The 14513-nt window shown below is 43.1% G+C and overlaps 1 protein-coding gene across 1 annotated transcript in view; it reads right to left on the bottom strand.

The window, feature by feature from the left end:
* Positions 1-14513, bottom strand: part of LOC126471551 (uncharacterized) — a 1058515-nt gene that overhangs the window by 904073 nt on the left and 139929 nt on the right. The window lies entirely within an intron of this gene.

Here is a 14513-nt window from a genome sequence, read left to right on the forward strand (position 1 = left end):
GTCCCACCCTCTCTCCATCTCCACACCCTCTGCCTCCTTTCCCAACTCAACTTCCACCATCTACCCCTCCCAGATGATGAGCTTCACCCTCACATCTACCCTTCCTACTAACTCTATTCCCATCTTCCTGCCTCCTCCTCAGGGCTCCCCCCTCCCTTCTCCTGAGTGGCTTCCCCCCTACTCCCCCTTCCACTGTTGTGCACCCTTTCCATGTCTCTACACTCCTTCCTGCCTTGTCTTCCCTCTTCATCTCCTGACCCACCAGTCTCCTGCCTCTTAGTGTACCCACTGACTCTCTTCATCCCGCCGCCTCCCCTGCTGCCCCTTGCTTTCCCCCCCTTTTCCATCCTCTCCAGCCTCTCCCTCGGCTGGTCCCACCTGGCACTTTTATTCTTCATCGTGTCTGCTCCAAGTGGGTTTTAAGTGTGTTGTTCTGGAGTGTTTTTAATACTGTGGCCGACTTTTAACCTGTGCATGTGCATTCAGTGTCTTCTTGTTTTTTAAGAATCGCCAACTGTATTTTTTAACTTTATGATGACTTTTTCAATTGTCCCCCTATAAAAGTCTCCATGACAGCGTATTTTTACCTCCATTATCTCCCCTTACTCTGTTTTATGTTCCCCTTTATTATCGCCTTATATATGTAACATTTTATTCTTGTCTTAGTTGTCATGTCACTCGGCTGAAGAGCGGCGGATTGTGCCATTGACAGCCCTCCCCTGCCCATATGGGACAGGGCAATGAACTCACAATAAAGGCAAAAAAAAGCTCAGCCAGCTAGTCTAACTTTGCGTATGTCTCTGGACACATCGCCTTGCCTTAGACAGTTTATTTACTTTCTTGTTCTGTGTACGAGTGGACGTGGTTGTTAGGTTTCCTTGTGACTCCGTTGTTTCGATCTTGTTGTTGTTCGTTCTGTCCTTAGTTGGTCGTGTCCGTCCTCTCCCGTTGTGTTGTTGTTCGCGGGCCGCTCCGCGGGTCCCGCCGCGCTTTCCGTCATTTCAACCCCGTGACCGTTCCGGTCGCCGTTACATCAGAGAGAATGAACACCTACATCTTTCCTTACGAGCTCTGATTTCCCTTATATTATCGTGGTGATCGTTCCTCCCTATGTACGTCGGTGTCAACAAAATATTTTCGCATTCGAAGGAGAAAGTTGGTGATCGCAATTTCGTGAGAAGATTCCATCGCAACGAAAAACGCCTTTCTTTTAATGATTTCCAGCCCAAATCCTGTATCATTTCTGTGACACTGTCCCATATTTCGCGATAGTACAAAACGTGCTGCCTTTCTTCGAACTTTTCCGATGTACTCCATCAGTCCTGTCTGGTAAGGATTCCACACTGCGCAGCAGTATTCTAAAAGAGGACGGAGAAGCTTAGTGTAGGCAATCTCCTTAGTAGGTCTGTTACATTTTCTAAGTGTCCTGCCAATAAAACGCAGTCTTTGGTTAGCCTTTCTCACAACAAGTAGCAGTTACACAAGCCTTAGATTCCGGCTGTATTATAGGAACTGCATTAGGTGCGTGACAGGATCTTTTCAAACAGCCTGTTAATAATGATACACATCTGGCACAAAAGATTTCTGGAGCCCAAAACGTATTCTGGTCTGTTTTACTTCAAATTAACATGCATAAGCTCTTATACTTTGAAGAGTCAAGTTTCGTCTCTAAAAGAGCAATAGAGGAGTTTAATCTCGTCTTAGATCAATATCTTAGCTAGAACTGGCACAGTCGATGAGTGATGTTCATTTTCGTGCCTTTTTTTTTTTTTTTTTTTTTTTTGCGTGGGTCCCTGAACATGTGGGGGTAGACCTCGAGATCAGATCCTTACCTTGACTCTTGCCCCTCAACTGTTAATGACAATTGGTTTGAAAACTGACAGAAATTGCTGTTCCCAGTGAATGTAGGTCCATCTCAAACAGTTTACGAACGAATGTTGCAAAGGAAACAACATGCAATAAACATTTGGAATTTAGTACCACGCAAAAGATCATTTCACACGGCGTCACATAAGGCTGCGTCCCTTCAATGGACAAACGACACAGAAACAGACATTAGGTGACTGGAGGCGGGAACTATACAGCGAGACGTGATTCTGCGCCTTTTCAAATGACGTACGGCGTGCACACATGGCTCACTGAAGCATTATCCAACTGTGGGTGGATGCTGCAGTTAAGTCGGCTCTTCTCATGTTTTGGGGTTGTTTTTCGCACCATGAATTATGCACATTCACTCGAGGTGTAAGGTGTCAGGCATATCCAACACCTCCCATGAAAACCCTGACATGATAAGCAAATCCAGTAGTATGTCACATAGCTCCGAATTAATCGTGACATTAAATTAACCAAAGTAATACGAATAACGAGTGATCAAATGAAATACCATAGATTAACACAAGAATGCCTAAATGCATGTCATACCTTCCTACCGTGAGACAGACGCAGTTCCGAGGGGACAAACGAGAACAGAAACCGAGAGCAGAACCATGTTAAGCTAGAAGGCCCTACGATAAGGGACGGGCCCCCACGTCGCCAGCTAACCGCTATGACCACCCCCCAGCCCATGTTAAAAGCTAGAGCCCTCCAGAAGAACAGTATAGGTCTTACGATAACACTAAAAGGGCCACCCCAGCCGCAAGTTTTAGTGTGAGACTTTTTCGCGTCTCTGTTACGTCAGGACCACCCCCCAGCCCATGTTAAAAGATAGAGCCCTCCAGAAGAACAGTATAGATCTTACGATAACACTAAAAGGACCACACCAGCTGCAAGTTTACCGTGAGACTTTTTCGCGTCTCTGTTACGTTGCAAACTTTAAAAACATTGTCCCACCACGAAAAGTGTAACGTTTCTCATTGGATGGACAGAATTTTTGTAGGCGGAGCTTAAGGTTAACATTGAGACCCTGATTGGTCAGATGAAAACACAGCCAGATAGTTTTTTTTAAACCAACTTCGGTAAATTGTAGTAAGGAGAAGTTAGGAGAGAATTGCTTCTGAGACGGCAAGGTGAGCGGAGCTGTGCTGCCCGCCGCCCCCTGACGAACATCAGCTAGGTAATGAAGGCATGGGATGCCGCATAACGGCGCATAAAGCTTCACTCAGAGCTGCAGAATTCTCATCTGTTAAACCCCCTTTTTGCGTAATACTAGTGTCGACCGTCAATTGAAGCTCATGGTGTTCACATTTCCCACTTGAAGTAAAAATCTGAAACGCGATGATTTTTCTGTTATATAGTTATTGAGAAGCCACATCAGCCACTGTAATTTACGACAAATTAGATAAGTAATTAAAGATAATTGAGGGTCACTGTAGACCATTTTGATAGTTTTCTCTTTTGTGAAACTTAATTTAAACCTAGATTATAGATGTGATATGGCATAGGTCATCCTTCAATCCATTGTAGAACTTGGAAACCCATTCAGGGAGTATTCGTTCACATTTTTGTTGAACGCAGTTGGTTTTTACCATCCTGTATTAAAGCATTTCCTTTTATCAATAGTGCAATTTATAAACAATGTTTTGTGAGTAGCATAAAATTTCCAATGGTAAACTTAACTGCTTTTTCGATGTTATTTTACCAGCTAACTAAAAATAGGAAAGCCTTGAACCCCTTCCACTAAATTTAGTTAGTATTAAGATACTTTCACAGGGAGTGCAGTGGAGCTGATGCTGAAATCATTAAGTATTTGGTTATATCATCACTAGTCTCACTGAACTCTTCTGAATTCTACATGTCATGTGTGGTCTGGCGTCTCCTTACCAGCAACAGGTTCCAGGTTCAAACTACTCAATTCCCAAAAAAAAGCACTCAGAGCGTTGTTGCACGAAAGTGGTAGGGAGACACGGTATAGAACAGACACCACGCAGAATGTTAAAAAATGGCGACCCTGCCAGGATGGAAAAATACCATGATTGAAGGTCGACCACATGCCTAACTAGGTCAGAAAAATATGCTGTTGAAAAATTTTCATAATAAAAAAAAAATTTTTTGAACATTATAAATAGTCGAAAACAGTAGCTGCAGCGATAGATAGTAATAAACTATTCAATAGATAGTGAGACATTCGAGCAGAAGCAATAGCATAATTAAGTTATGAATTTTAATATTGTTAGAATTAAGTTTTCTCTCCAATGCAATCGCACAGGTGGCGGATACATCGGTGACAAGTTGGTTCTGACCCAACAAGTAAGTCAGTGGATTGTCAAGTCGTGTGTGCAAAAAGTTTATGAAACGCGTTAGATCGTATGAGCGCATGTTGACTCGAAGTATGGCGCGTCAATTGCTTTTAAAACAGAAAATTAGGGATTCGGAAAGATTAGCAATGGCAGATCGAGACCTTGACCGAATTGAGGTAGACCCAGCATGAAAATGGACAGAGAATAGAGGACAGTACAACAGACGATACAGTATCGCGAGAAATAGGACATATAACGCACCATAACGAGGATAATGTACGCCAAGGCATAGAAAACCTAAGTCAGCATACGACAGAGGAGCAGGTAAGTAGAGAGACAGTCGGTGAGGATTCTAACTTGCGTCTTGAATACGTAGAACCCATAGTACAAGTAATCAGAGCTCCCTCACCACAGAGTACAAGGAATGCGAGCAGAATCGTGTCACTGCACAGTTCAATGCAATCGGTTGCGAACCAACACTTGGGCGAAAACACAGAGCGTAGGACATCGGAAGAAAACTCAATAGGACCCACCAATCTGGCAGAATTATTACAATTAATGACGGAAACCATGACAAGACAAAATAAAGAAATTGCGTACCAAATTAAAATTCAAAATGCAGAAGCGACGAAACAAATTGCAGAAATCACGAGACAAATGCGTGAGATTAAAGAACAAAACAAAAAAGTTCAGTTACACCTAAGTCATACTGAAGACGAGGCAAAATAATCTCGAGAAGTGATAGGACACTTAATAACAGGTCACAATCACTTGAGAACAGACATTGACAAGGAACAAGCGGACGTACAAACATTGCGTAATGACATTCAGGACGAGATCAAAACATTACGTAACAACACCCAGGGAGAAGTCAAGAAACTAGATAAACAGATAAACGAAATTACTAGACAAGCAGCAGGTATAGCGCGTGAAATTGTTGAAAACAGTGTGTTACACTAACGTATCACAAAAGCAGCGCTGAAAAGATATGATAACCGTATAGTCAAAACAGAAGCGCAAACGAAGCGAAAATTTCAGAAATTGCGAACAGAGTTGTTGCAAACAATTGAAGAGCGTAGTGAACAGGATCGAACAAGCACAGAGTCTGCAACCACATCCGTATCTGTAACAGCACCGGAAAAACAAGCAATTAACGAAGATATTACACATTTGCGATTCCAGTTACAGGCGGAAAGTAACATACGTGAAATCAGACAGCCTGCACAGCAACAAACACGTTTCGAAATTCTTGATGAACAAACGGCATCACAAACACATGCGGAACCACAAATGTGTGTTTCACGACAGTTTGGATCGTGCAATGAAGCAGCAAGGTTAGCCAGACAAGATACCGAACCAATACCTCACAATGGAAAGCCAGGTCGCGAAGAGTACAGTGCAATGCATTCAGCTACACGTTCACAACCGATGGAAGAAAATTATTGCGTATCACTACAACGATACTACGCAAGGGTAGCCGAAAGTTACAGTGGACAATATCCAATGGATCTACCACAACCGGAAAGAACGACGGGACAAATTATCAGAAATAAAAGTGGCGAAGAATCGCGAATTTCACATGGAACTATGACGAAGTACGACAACGATCATTTCCTCACAGTCAGAAAATTTCAACACTTTCGAGAAGGAAACTCATTACATCCACGAACTTTTATTGATCAATTCCGAGTAGGATTGCCAGAACACTGGACGCTAGCACGCAAATTAGACTTTATATGTGCACACATGTCAGGAACAGTCGCAGAAACCATGCAGAATGTTGCAGCGACATGCCGATCGTACTAAGATTTCAGAGAGAAGTTTCTCTCACGATATTGGTCCAGCAAAGCACAGAACAGAGTGAAGTACGAATTATTACGGAACCCATATTTTGAAAATTCAGGAGAGAAGAGTCCCGTGAAATTTTTCGAATTAGTGGCAAAGAAAAATCAATGCTTAGATGTACCATACAGTGACGGAGTGTTGATTAAATTATGCGCGATGAAGCTACCATTGAAATACCAGCAATCATTAGTAGGTCGTGGAGGCAATGACGTCGAAGCATTTAAAGGTATTCTAAGAGAACTGGAGTTCATATTTTCGGAAGATGACGCCAGAAATAGACGAAGCGCACGTGAAAACGAAAGCAAAAAGCAGTGGAATCCACAAGACATAGTACGAAGAAATAATAATTACGAACCATGTGATAACTTCGCACCAAGAAATGACAATAGATTTCAATAAAGAACCGGTTATGGATTTAGAAGAGAATATGACAATAACTATAATTCACCCAGGAACGGCAATAACTATTACAGGGGGAATAACGACAACCGGAACGGGTACTGGAGGACCAATAGACTGACAAATTATCAACAAAGAAACCACTATCAACAAGCTGAACAAGAAAAGAAAATACAGATAGAAGAGGTGGAGGTAAGACCACCAAACCCCGATAAACGTTCGAACTGACAGCTAAGCGCCCATGTCAAAGAGAATGACGCACCGACCCAGGACAATTGCAGCACCTTGAACACAGAAGTAAATACCTTAACATGAGAAGAGAAGAAGGAAGAAACGAATACGCAGGGACCAGATGAAAACGAAGATAAGAAAATAACAATATCGTGTTGGGACGAAATTAATTGGGAGAATACTGACGAGGAAGATGAATTACCAGAGGCATGCACAACGAATGTAGGAGGAAAGGACGAAGTAATGAGTATTGCAGAGCTATTTGAGATGGAAACCAGGGAAAGCGAATTCAATGAGGATAATGCGCAGTCGACAGAAGTTGAAAATAAGTTACGAGTGGGCACACAACCCAACGTACATAATTAAGGAAATAATGAAGCGACAAGTACAGCATTTAGATGCGATTATGTGGAAGTAGTGACGAAGAAGGAGAAGATAGACGAGGATGAGGAAAAAGTAGAGGATGATGAAGAAAGCGTAAATGAAGGAAGAAATAGAGAAGAGGAAATAAAAGAGAGAGAATTGGCAGTCGAAGCTTATCCTACAGAAAGTTCGAATTCACAAGGGAAATTCCTAAAAAGACTCATGCATGATTCAGTGGAGGATTCGTTGATGCAAGAAGAAGAAGAACAGAACCAACCCTTTCAAATTCAACCAATTGTGAAGGCCATAGTAAAGCATATCCCAGTCAATATTGTAATTGATAGTGGAAGTGAACTGACTGCGATCTCAGAAAATTTATTCATGCAGTGTAATGCCAATGAGGAATTGCCAGTTCTGAAAACAGAGGTCCTATTAGAAACAATGCTGCGGAAGTTATAAGACAAACAAAGTTAACTCTTTCGTGTCAAGGTCAAAAGATCGAAGCCAACTTCGTGATTATACCTAAACTAACTGTAGATTTGATTATAGGTGCAGATTTTTTAAGTGAGAGACGAGCGATAATAGATATGGGGAAAGGTAGCGTAACATTCGGGAATGTCACACTTCTCTTTGAGCAAAAGCTAAAATTAGAAGAAATACCAGTTATAAACAAACAATTAAGAATGATGCGAGATAAAGAGGATGAAGAATTAGAGTGGTATGCACAAAAGGGGGAATCGCCTCAACTCATGTTAGAAGTCCATAAAGAAATCGACGAAAGATTGCAAGAAGTTCAAGGTATTGCGGAACACAGTAAAAGAGAATTAGAGTGTATTTTACGAGATAAAGCAGAGGTATTTTTACCTAAGACTGGCAGTATTAAACACTTTCGGTACAAGTTTCAAGTAAAACAGCACAAACCATTTAGAGTGCCACCCTATACAATCCCATTGAGCTACAGGAATAAAGTATTGCAGGAGATATCTAAAATGTTAGATGACGATATTATTGAACCAGCTACCTCCACATATAACAGCCCGCTCGATATTGTACAAAAACGAGATGGGAACATGAGGTTAGTGCTTGATTCCCGACAGATCAACACAATCATAATCACTGAGACAGATCGCCCAGAAATATTAGAGGAATTGATACAAAACTTCCACGGTGCTAAGATATTTTCATCAACTGATTTACGGAGTAGTTTCTGGCAAATAGAATTGGCCCCAGAATGTAGAAAATTTACAGCATTTATCGTATTCGGTAGATGTTACCAGTTTAAACGATTGCCATTTGGTTTAAACATATGATCAGCAGGGTTTATTAGGGGATTTAATACTACACTCAGTCCTGAAATTTTACAAAAAATTAATTGTTATGTTGATGATGTGATTATAGCAGAACCCTCTTGGGAACATCACAACGACACATTAAATCAGTTTTTACAGATTATTTCACACGGCGTCACATAAGGCTGCGTCCCTTCAATGGACAAACGACACAGAAACAGACATTAGGTGACTGGAGGCGGGAACTATACAGCGAGACGTGATTCTGCGCCTTTTCAAATGACGTACGGCGTGCACACATGGCTCACTGAAGCATTATCCAACTGTGGGTGGATGCTGCAGTTAAGTCGGCTCTTCTCATGTTTTGGGGTTGTTTTTCGCACCATGAATTATGCACATTCACTCGAGGTGTAAGGTGTCAGGCATATCCAACACCTCCCATGAAAACCCTGACATGACAAGCAAATCCAGTAGTATGTCACATAGCTCCGAATTAATCGTGACATTAAATTAACCAGAGTAATACGAATAATGAGTGAGCAAATGAAATACCACAGACTAACACAAGAATGCCTAAATGCATGTCATACCTTCCCACCGTGAGACAGACGCAGTTCCAAGGGGAGAAACGGGAACAGAAACCGAGAGCAGAACCGTGTTAAGCTAGAAGGCCCTACGATAAGGGAAGGACACCCACGTCGCCAGCTAACCGCTAGGACCACCCCCCAGCCCATGTTAAAAGCTAGAGCCCTCCAGAAGAACAGTATAGATCTTACAATAACACTAAAAGGGCCACCCCAGCCGCAAGTTTTAGTGTGAGACTTTTTCGCGTCTCTGTTACGTCAGGACCACCCCCCAGCCCATGTTAAAAGATAGAGCCCTCCAGAAGAACAGTATAGATCTTACGATAACACTAAAAGGACCACACCAGCTGCAAGTTTTAGCGTGAGACTTTTTCGTGTCTCTGTTACGTTGCAAACTTTAAAAACATTGCCCCACCACGAAAAGTGTAACGTTTCTCATTGGATGGACAGAATTTTTGTAGGCGGACCTTAAGGTTAACATTGAGACCCTGATTGGTCAGATGAAAACACTGCCAGATAGTTTTTTAAACCAACTTCGGTAAACTGTAGTAAGGAGAAGTTAGGAGAGAGTTGCTTCCGAGACAGTGAGGTGAGCGGAGCTGTGCTGCCCGCCTCCCCCTGACGAACACCAGCAAGGTAATGAACGCATGCGATGCCGCATAACGGCGCATAAAGCTTCACTCAGAACTGCAGAAGTCTCATCTGTTAAACCCCCTTTTTGCGTAATACTAGTGTCGACCGTCAATTAAAGCTCATGGTGTTCACATTTCCCACTTGAAGTAAAAATCTGAAACGCGATGATTTTTCTGTTATACAGTTATTGAGAAGCCACATCAGCCACTGTAATTTACGACAAGTTAGATAAGTAATTAAAGATAACTGAGGGTCACTGTAGACCATTTTGATAGTTTTCTCTTTTGTGAAACTTAATTTAAACCTAGATTATAGATGTGATATGGCATAGGTCATCCTTCGATCCATTGTAGAACTTGGAAACCCATTCAGGGAATATTCGTTCACATTTTTGTTGAACGCAGTTGGTTTTTACCATCCTGTATTAAAACATTTCCTTTTATCAATAGTGCAATTTATAAACAATGTTTTGTGAGTAGAATAAAATTTCCAGTGGTAAACTTAACTGCTTTTTCGACGTTATTTTACCAGCTAACTAAAAATAGGAAAGCCTTGAACCCCTTCCACTAAATTTAGTTAGTATTAAGATTCTTTCACAGCGAGAGCAGTGGAGCTGACGCTGAAATCATTAAGTATTTGGTTGTATCATCCCCAGTCTCACTGAACTCTTCTGAACTCTTCTGAACTCTACATGTCATGTGCGGTCTGGCGTCTCCTTACCAGCAACAGGTCCCAGGTTCAAACTAGTCAATTCCCTAAAAAACATGCTCAGAGCGTCGTTGCGCGAAAGTGGTAGGGAGACACGATATAGAACAAACAGACACCACGCAGAATGTTAGAGGGTTACCGTGAACATGAACCATGATATTTATTTTAATATTCTCGGAGAGCAAGTGTAGCCCTCTCTTGTACATCATCATCCTGAGTAAGCTGTTCACACTCCCATCTTCCAACAACGTAACAGCCGTGCTCAGGGGCTGCACGCCTACTTTTCTGATTTTATGAACCCCCAGGCACTCCGTCATACCTCGATTAGCTTGCTAAAGCACCCGATCTCAATCCCATAGAAAATGTCTGGGACTATTTTGAACAGTAGGGATATCGTAGCAATGAACATCCCCTCCGTTTGATAATGCAGCGGTATCTAAATACCAACGAATGGCTTCATCTGGATCTGGCATACCTGAAAAAGCTTTTGGACCCTTTTCCACGCCGAAATGATTCCACAGAGATGTTGTTATTGGGCTATTAGCGTGATTTCTTCTGTGGGTGAATAGTATTTTGTCTGATGTACATATAAACGCAAATATTAAGTGACGGGAATTCAGAGTTGTGAGAATTACACAATTTCTTCTATATTTACGCTGCGTTTCACTAGGCGACTCATAGCTATTGGATTTACCATGAACTCTTATTCAAGTGTTTATAACAAGCCTACAGAAATATTAACTGTAAAGTAATTACGGTTCAAAATAACGAAATGGGTCATTGTATTGTTTACCACAAATGTGGGTTAAGTATTGATGAAAAGATTTGCAGAACACCGACTAGGGTGATTAATCAACAATGTAAAGGATTAGTACTTCTTTACGTCAACCAGTAACGGGATTGTCGAACAAACTGTGCATATTGCAGCCAGTTTGTGATTTTTTTTCAGAAATAAACGAATTTTATCCAAATTTAGAAACTGTTTCATATTAAGGACCACCCAACAACGTATCAAAATACACTCCTGGAAATGGAAAAAAGAACACATTGACACCGGTGTGTCAGACCCACCATACTTGCTCCGGACACTGCAAAAGGGCTGTACAAGCAATGATCACACGCACGGCACAGCGGACACACCAGGAACCGCGGTGTTGGCCGTCGAATGGCGCTAGCTGCGCAGCATTTGTGCACCGCCGCCGTCAGTGTCAGCCAGTTTGCCGTGGCATACGGAGCTCCATCGCAGTCTTTAACACTGGTAGCATGCCGCGACAGCGTGGACGTGAACCGTATGTGCAGTTGACGGACTTTGAGCGAGGGCGTATAGTGGGCATGCGGGAGGCCGGGTGGACGTACCGCCGAATTGCTCAACACGTGGGGCGTGAGGTCTCCACAGTACATCGATGTTGTGGCCAGTGGTCGGCGGAAGGTGCACGTGCCCGTCGACCTGGGACCGGACCGCAGCGACGCACGGATGCACGCCAAGACCATAGGATCCTACGCAGTGCCGTAGGGGACCGCACCGCCACTTCCCAGCAAATTAGGGACACTGTTGCTCCTGGGGTATCGGCGAGGACCATTCGCAACTGTCTCCATGAAGCTGGGCTACGGTTCCGCACACCGTTAGGCCGTCTTCCGCTCACGCCCCAACATCGTGCAGCCCGCCTCCAGTGGTGTCGCGACAGGCGTGAATGGAGGGACGAATGGAGACGTGTCGTCTTCAGCGATGAGAGTCGCTTCTGCCTTGATGCCAATGATGGTCGTATGCGTGTTTGGCGCCGTGCAGGTGAGCGCCACAATCAGGACTGCATACGACCGAGGCACACTGGGCCAACACCCGGCATCATGGTGTGGGGAGCGATCTCCTACACTGGCCGTACACCACTGGTGATCGTCGAGGGGACACTGAATAGTGCACGGTACATCCAAACCGTCATCGAACCCATCGTTCTACCATTCCTAGACCGGCAAGGGAACTGGCTGTTCCAACAGGACAATGCACGTCCGCATGTATCCCGTGCCACCCAACGTGCTCTAGAAGGTGTAAGTCAACTACCCTGGCCAGCAAGATCTCCGGATCTGTCCCCCATTGAGCATGTTTGGGACTGGATGAAGCGTCGTCTCACGCGGTCTGCACGTCCAGCACGAACGCTGGTCCAACTGAGGCGCCAGGTGGAAATGGCATGGCAAGCCGTTCCACAGGACTCCATCCAGCATCTCTACGATCGTCTCCATGGGAGAATAGCAGCCTGTATTGCTGCGAAAGGTGGATGTACACTGTACTAGTGCCGACATTGTGCATGCTCTGTTGCCTGTGTCTATGTGCCTGTGGTTCTGTCAGTGTGATCATGTGATGTATCTGACCCCAGGAATGTGTCAATAAAGTTTCCCCTTCCTGGGACAATGAATTCACGGTGTTCTTATTTCAATTTCCAGGAGTGTATGACATCTTACAGAAAGCTATTTCTGCAGCTACTGGGGTTATTATGGATGCTGAATAATCTACTGAAGGTGATGTGGTTAGAGGAAAGCTCCGGTCACACATTTATCCATAATTCACTTGTCTGTAGTACATCACACTGCTACAGTACATGGGCTTATAGGTTGTATTAACAGTGGAAAGGTGACCATAAAAACATTTAGAGCGCTTATTGCCCCCCTCCCCATCTACTTACCATTTATCATATATGTCAGATTTTAATTAGGGAGTGCATAAATGGATCAGCACCTGAAAAGGAAGTACCTTTGGAGATTCTGAACCTTCAAGACTCATCATTGAAGCAGAGTCTTGACATCACTCGAATCACAAAATTGTGCAAGCCGCAGAATGACGTGTAAAAGCAACCCAGAAAAGCTCTGCAAGTCATCCTGCGCTCACAAAGAGGAAAACAAAGGAACAGTGCGAGCGGCTTAAAACGCCGGCTTTTGTCATGGCAGAGCGGTCGAGCAAATATGCAATTAAGTGGAGCTGACAACAGGCGCTGTAGCAGAATTCAGTTTCTGATTCTTCCTTGTCGAAAAGATCTAATCCCTATAGTTCCCCTGGGACCACGTTTTCTTAGCACATGTCCGTCTGTCCCGACTTTCCCCTAAACACCGGCATACCGGCGACAATACAGTCCTACAACTGCAAAAATGCAACTTGTTCTTATCAGAAATGTTTGACAGTCCCACTTACAGTATAAGCCTTCAGAAACCTTGTTTATCACATTAGAACCTTAAAAATCTTGAATGCTTGGTGCTCCGCATGTTTCAGATATTTATTAAAGCACATCTTCTATACACCATGAGCTGCACTAGAAATGTTTATTTGCCAAACCGGATTTTGGGTTTATAACTCATCATCAATGGTATACGGAGTCTTATGTACCTCTATAGCAGTGACATGCGTGTCAGTTAATACGATAGGATCTGGAATTGATCCTATAACATAACGTGCAGATTGTCATGTATGTTACACTATATGACAGTTTTGTCGAACGTTTTCGAGAATTATCACCACCTAAGGTTTGACAGCAGTAACATTCATGACAGCCTGTATACTGTGTTATAGAATAAATTTCAGATCCTGTCGCATAAACTGATACGCATGTCACTGCTATAGAGGTACATAATATATCGTTGATGATGGATAATAAACTCGAAAAACGATTTGACAAATAAACATTCCTAGTTCAGCTCATAGTGTATAGAACACGTCCTTAAATAAACATTAGAACCAAATGGAATCCAGCAACTGGTATTCCCTATAAAATGCTACTGGATTTTGCAGATAATGCGAAACAATGTGCAATTTCAAGTAGACACGGGGCGTCTGTTTCCCTGGTAAAATTAAATACACAAGTGTTGTGTGGTATTCTTCTACTGTAACGTCGAAGGAGCAGAGGTAAATCATGTGGTGGTCATTGTTTAGCTCTGCGAGGTAACTATTGTTTTCAAGTGCACTATAAATACAGTGTGAGGGAAATTACTTTAATTGTTGTGTCCTCAAAAGAAATAGAAAACATATTCAGGTTAGACTTTGGGTTTTCAGTTGATGAGAAGATGAATTTGACTTCAAGAGAAATTCCGTTACAAGCTGTACACGAGCTGTGTGTTAAATTCTCAGAGCTATTTGCGCCAGCCTGGGCCCTGCAAACAATTTTCCGGCGAATATTAATCTCTCACCGGCGACATTGGCACGCTTCGCACGCCCTCGCTCGATTCCTCACGTCCTGAGAGACGCCGTTCGGGCATAATTGGACAGCCGCCTCCAAGAGCAAAAGCTGATGACGCTAATTTTCTCC

This window comes from Schistocerca serialis, chromosome 3 (genome assembly GCF_023864345.2).
Source record: "Schistocerca serialis cubense isolate TAMUIC-IGC-003099 chromosome 3, iqSchSeri2.2, whole genome shotgun sequence".
Taxonomy (NCBI): Eukaryota; Metazoa; Arthropoda; class Insecta; order Orthoptera; family Acrididae; genus Schistocerca; species Schistocerca serialis.